Source organism: Oryx dammah, unplaced genomic scaffold (assembly GCF_014754425.2).
Source record: "Oryx dammah isolate SB20612 unplaced genomic scaffold, SCBI_Odam_1.1 HiC_scaffold_7, whole genome shotgun sequence".
In the NCBI taxonomy this organism is placed as follows: Eukaryota; Metazoa; Chordata; class Mammalia; order Artiodactyla; family Bovidae; genus Oryx; species Oryx dammah.
Genome location: NW_024070191.1, coordinates 5,573,561 through 5,580,150, shown reverse-complemented (window position 1 = coordinate 5,580,150; position 6,590 = coordinate 5,573,561).

Here is a 6,590-nt window from a genome sequence, read left to right as displayed (position 1 = left end):
GCGGCAGGCCACTGCTGACCCGCACCTCTGCGGGAGATGCTCAAACACAGCTCTGCTCCAGTCTCTGTGGGGTCTCTGGGTCTTGGTGCTCACAAGGTTTGTTTCAGCCCTCAGAGCATCTCTGGCAGGTATGGGGTTTGATTCTAAACGCAATTTTGCCCCTCTTACCGTCTTGCTGGGGCTTCTCCTTTGCCCTTGGACCTGGGGTATCTTTTTTTTTGGTGGGATCCAACATTCTCCCATCGATGGTTGTTCAGCAGTGAGTTGTAATTTTGGAGTTCTCACAGGAGAAGATGAGTGTACACCCTTCTACTCTGCCATCTTGGATTTCTAAGACCCTCAGATTGGCAGTGTCCTATAATGTGTGTCTTTTTGTGACTGCTGTAGGGTACTATAGCAGTATCCTATAATGCCTATAGGAGAAGCAGTATTGTATAATGTGTGTCTTTTTGGTTTATTTCACTTAGCATAATGTTCTTTGGGTTCATACAGGTTGTGTCAGAATTTCCTTTCTTTTTAAAGGCCGAATAGTATTCCATTGTATGCAGATGTCACGCTTTGCTTGTTCATTCATTCCTTGATGGCCACCTGGATTGCAAGCTCTTGTTTGTGGCTGCTGGGAACAAATATCTCTTCTAAATTCTGCTTTCAATTCTTTTGGATGTAAACCCAGCAGTGGTATTGCTGGATCACATGCAATTAGTCACCTAACCTTTTAAAAATATTTTCTGAAAGGGTATGTTCTCTACATGCTTTAATTGCCAATGAATAAATCAACACCTGGGAAAAACAAAGAAAACTGGATATTATTTCATACAAATACACATGCCAAGATTGTACTCTGACATTCTTTCTTTCTTTCTCCAGTCAGTACCACTTAGCATCTTTACTCCTTAACCACTCCACAATAAAGAGATATAATAAGTCAGCCAAGAAAGAGTAAAATAAATATGACCCTTTAGAGAGCAGTATTTGACTTCAACAGCCCTGAAGAACTGAAAACGGCCAAATAAAAAGTGGGCGGAAAATGGAAGATTTGAAGCCAAAAAATTGAGAGGAAATGAAAAGACTACTTTTAAATTTCAGAGGAAAGTGTTATCTATGTTCCCATTTAAAATTTTAGGTGACTTTTGATATAAAATCTGGGTTAAAAAGTTACATAAAAGTGGTTTTACAAAACATCTTAGGTAGACCTTTTTCCCTGAAGTGCTGTTGGAAATGCCTGTGGGAACAATGACAGTTTTTATTTTCTCTTTTGGGGCAGAAACACTGAATAGGATCACTTACATTTTGTAACAGTGTACTTTTATTCTTTCAATTTAGATTCCATATGCTGCTATTTTCCTTTATATTTTCTAGGAGAGAAATTACCTACATGGTTTATACTTCCATAGCAATCCTTTAAAAAATTCTGATTGGAGAATTAGGGTAGCAAAAATTTCAGTGATTTTAATAGAAAGTATATTTCAAAAATTGTTCATGAAATTATGCAATTAATAAGCCATGCATCGGAACAGACTGAACAAGCAAGGGAATCAGTTTCTGGGAGGATCAGACTCGAGGCCTGGGATCCTGCTCTCTGCACTCTGCTGCCCCCCTGCGTAAGGGGATAAGATTGCAGGCAGAAAAAGGCATGTCTGAATGCTGATCCCAAAGAAAGGCAATGCCAAAGAATGCTCAAACTACTGCACAATTGCACTCGTCTCACAGGCTAGTAAAGTAATGCTCAAAATTCTCCAAGCCAGGCTTCAGCAATACGTGAACCATGAACTCCCTGATGTTCAAGCTGGTTTTAGAAAAGGGAGAGGAACCAGAGATCAAATTGCCAACATCCGCTGGATCATGGAAAAAGCAAGAGAATTCCAGAAAAACATCTATTTCTGCTTTATTGACTATGCCAAAGCCTTTGACTGTGTGGATCACAATAAACTGGAAAATTCTGAGAGAGATGGGAATACCAGACCACCTGACTTGCCTCTTGAGAGATCTGTATGCAGGTCAGGAAGCAACAGTTAGAACTGGACATGGAACAACAGACTGGTTCCAAATAGGAAAAGGAGTACGTCAAGGCTGTATATTGTCACCCTGCTTATTTAACTTCTATGCAGAGTACATCATGAGAAATGCTGGACTGGAAGAAACACAAGCTGGAATCAAGATTGCCGGGAGAAATATCAATAACCTCAGATATGCAGATGGCACCACCCTTATGGCAGAAAGTGAAGAGGAACTAAAGAGGCTCTTGATGAAAGTGAAAGAGGAGAGTGAAAAAGTTGGCTTAAAGCTCAACATTCAGAAAACGAAGATCATGGCACCCGGTCTCATCACTTCAGAGAAACATTGGAAACAGTGTCAGACTTTATTTGGGGGGGCTCCAAAATCACCGCAGATGGTGACTGCAGCCATGAAATTAAAAGACGCTTACTCCTTGGAAGAAAAGTTATGACCAACCTAGATAGCATATTCAAAAGCAGAGACATTACTTTGCCGACTAAGGTCCATCTAGTCAAGGCTATGGTTTCTCCAGTAGTCATGTATGGATGTGAGAGTTGGACTGTGAAGAAGGCAGAGCACCAAAGAATTGATGTTTTTGAACTGTGGTGTTGGAGAAGACTCTTGAGAGTCCGTTGGGCTGCAAGGAGATCCAACCAGTCCATTCTGAAGGAGATCAGCCCTGGAATTTCTTTGGAAGGAATGATGCTTAAGCTGAAACTCCAGTACTTTGGCTACCTCATCGAAGAGTTGACTCATTGGAAAAGATTCTGATGCTGGGAGGGATTGGGGGAAGGAGGAGAAGGGGATGACAGAGGATGAGATGGCTGGATGGCATCACTGACTCAATGAACGTGAATCTGAATGAAGTCCATGGAGTTGGTGATGGACAGGGAGGCCTTACATGCTGCGATTCATGGGGTCAGACACGACTGAGCTACTGAACTGAATGCTGATCAAAGTCATGTTATTAGAATTATTGATTCTTCTATAAATTGTGCTGGATACCCTCTGGAAGGGAAAGTCAAGGTGCCCGCAATGTGAAGTCAGATCGTGACATGGGGACCCCTGGACTGTTTGTTATCATGAACTCATTCTCTCAGTATGCAGAGCTATACAGCGCAAGTGTGGACAGACACATGGATTGAAGGACCACCTGCACTCGGCACAGTTGGTGACGTGGGGCTTAAAGGGCTGTGCTCAGTGAAGAAGTGAGTCCAGTCTTTCATTTCCAGCTGGCTTCCAGCACACTGTCTGCCCAAGTCAGTTTTTTTGTTGTAAGATGCATTGAAGGCTGATAGCAGTGGACTTGGAGAAGGCGATGGCACCCCACTCCAGTACACTTGCCTGGAAAATCCCATGGACAAGGAGCCTCGTAGGCTGCAGTCCATGGGGTCGCTGAGAGTCGGACACGACTAAGCGACTTCACTTCACTTTTCACTTTCATGCATTGGAGAAGGAAATGGCAACCCACTCCAGTGTTCTTGCCTGGAGAATCCCAGGGACAGGGGAGCCTGGTAGGCTGCTGTCTATGGGGTCGCACAGAGTCGGACACGACTGAAGCGGCTTAGCAGCAGCAGCAGCAGCAGTTGACTATCTCACATCCGTATCTTATAATACAGGGTACAGGCTTCCCAAGTGGCTCAGTGGTAAAGAATCTGCCTGCCCATGCAGGAGACACAGGAGATGTGGGTTCCAATTCCTGGGTTGAGAAGATTCCTCTGGAGAAGGAGATGGCAACACACTCCAGTATTCTTGCCTGGATAATTCCACGGACAGAGGAGCCTGGAGAGCTACAGTCTGCGGGGTGGCAAAGAGTCGGACATGACTAAGCTCGTGCATACGTGCACGGGCATGCGCGCACACACACGCGCGCACACACTAGAGTCTTATGATACAGAAGCAGAAATATGTTCTCCAACGTCATGGACTAAAATTAGATAGTAATGGACAAGTGTTATGGACTGAGTTGTATTCCCTTGAAAGTCATACATTAAAGTCCTAATTCTCAAAGTGACTGTTTCTTGGCCTTTAAGAGGATAATTAAAGGTAAACAAGCTCATATAGGCGGGGCTCTAGTCCAATAGGACTGGTGTCCTTATAAGAAAAAACACCAAGGGACCTCTCTCTCTGCACCTGCACAAAGGCCACGAGAGGACACATCGGGAAGATGGCCTCCCCAGGAACCGAACCAGCTGCCGCCTTGATCTTGAATTCTAGCCTCGAGAGCTGTGAGACCACAGATTTTTGTTAGTGAGCTGCCCTGTCTGTGCTATTTTCTTACGAAGCTCGGACAGGTTAACACAGTAGTTTATCTGTTCAATACTGGTTACTTTCAAGACATCCACAGTATATTAGAAGCAGAAGTTTCATTTTTTCAGAAGGAAGGATTTACTATTACTTGCAGCATGTAAGGAGAACACAGGGTATCTTTCCCAAAACAGTGTCGTCGCAAACAGAGAAACTGGAGAAGTTTTAAGCTAAGGGAGCATGCATATTCATGAAGGGGCTTGAGCAGAGGAGAGCTCAGCATGGAACTGGGGAAAGGTCAACAAAGTCCAAGCTTTAGCACTAGTCCAGTAGGTAGGAGGTTCTTTAAATACTTTGGAATCTAAATCAAAAAATTATAGTGCTAATTCCAGTAAGAGCCCAGCAGGAGAGCTACCACAGCCCTTGGTAATGATGGGTTTATAGTTAGGACAGCGTCAGCACGTGGAAGCAGATGGTCCAAAACCCCCTGCTGATGGATCCTTCTGTACCCTCACATGAAAACACACAGAAAAGGATCTGAATTCACTGAGTGTCCCTTCTGGGGAAAGCACTGGCTTTGTAGTGGAGTCAAGGGAGATGCTAATTTTTTTCCCCATGTGCTTAAAGTCATTTTTGACAGGGAGCAAATATTCATGTGTTACTCTTGCATTTTAAAAGAAGGCAATAGCAATATTGAGGGGGATGAAAAGATTACGTTGGCAGCTGCATTGGAGAAGATGATGTAGAGGTTAGCCAGACGGAAAATGATCGTGGATTCCTCCCTCCTATCAATATAGCCAATACCCTTTCATGACAGTAATTTGTAAAATGACTTAATATGAACCAGTGAAGTATAGGCTAAACATCACTGCCATGTAATTCTATAAAAGAGAGAATCTTTTCATTATTATGTGTTTGCTATTTTAGACAAAATGTGTCTGATTTTTGTCTGATTTTGTCTGATTTTTTATTGTCTGATAATACAATAATTTGTGAAAACGTTTGAAGTTATTTTGGATGTTTACAGAAAGTATCGGATATGTGCAGCCACTACTTGAGAAGAGTTTGGGGCTTTTACATTTTGGTGATCGTTTAGCAGACTTAGATCACTAACAAGATCACGAATTTGACTGAATACTTGTTTTCTCAATGAAAGGGACACAGTACCAAGGACTTACCCAGGAGCCACGGTCTGCGTTGCCTGCAACTTTCATTTACACCACTAGATGGCGATGCAGGACTTTGAAAATTTTAAGGACAGCGCCGCTCGCAAAACATTTCAAGAAACCGGCAAATAACCGGCTTCTTTCCCCGGTGAAACATACATGTGACTTTCTTTCGCTTGACAACAGTGTGCGTTACAACTGAGGTGATCATTGTGGAAAAGTGTGTCACAGGCACGTATTTCAACCTCCAAAGTTCTGTACACAGATGCTCTTATGCTATATATATGCATATTTGGAAGTATATATTCATATATATATATGTGAAGATATATATGGAACTAAATATATGTTATATATAAATTAGGACATACACAAGAACTAGTGAAATTAGTCCAAATAAAACAACAAAACATCGAATCACATAATATTGCTTTAAAAATATTACAGAAATAATCTAGATTAGAAAGACTAGAAAATTCAGATAATCAAAATTACAGTAAAATTATTTACAATCTCTCAACATAGCTTTTAGAAAAGCAAGGTGGCTGCTTTGGAATATTGGAAATCTAGAAGAGCTAAGAGCCGTCAACGCTGTCTGCTTTTAACCCTATTGGTCCTTTGCACCGGGGCTCGTCTTCCTAATTTTTCCCGACTCAATGCACACGAGTTTGAGCAAGCTCCCGGAGATGATGAGGGACAGGGAAACCTGGCGTGCTGAAGTCCATGGCATCGCAAAGAGTCGGACACGACTTAGAGACTGAACACCGAGAACTCCCGCTGTAAATACTGGATTTCGTCATTTCTGCGATGCAGACACGGTTTATATTTTACATCTCTGAAACTGGGATGCTGCTGCTGCTGCTAAGTCGCGTCAGTCGTGTCCGACTCTGTGCGACCCCACAGACGGCAGCCCAACAGGCTTCTCTGTCCCTGGGATTCTCCAGGCGAGAATACTGGAGTGGGTTGCCATTTCCTTCTCCAATGCATGAAAGTGAAAAGTGAACGTGAAGTCGCTCAGTCGTGTCCAACTCTCAGCGACCCCATGGACTGCAGCCTACCAGGCTCCTCCGTCCATGGGATTCTCCAGGCAAGAGTACTGGAGTGGGGTGCCATTGCCTTCTCCGGAAATTGGGATAGATAGATAGATAGATAGATAGATAGATAGATAGATAGATAGATAGA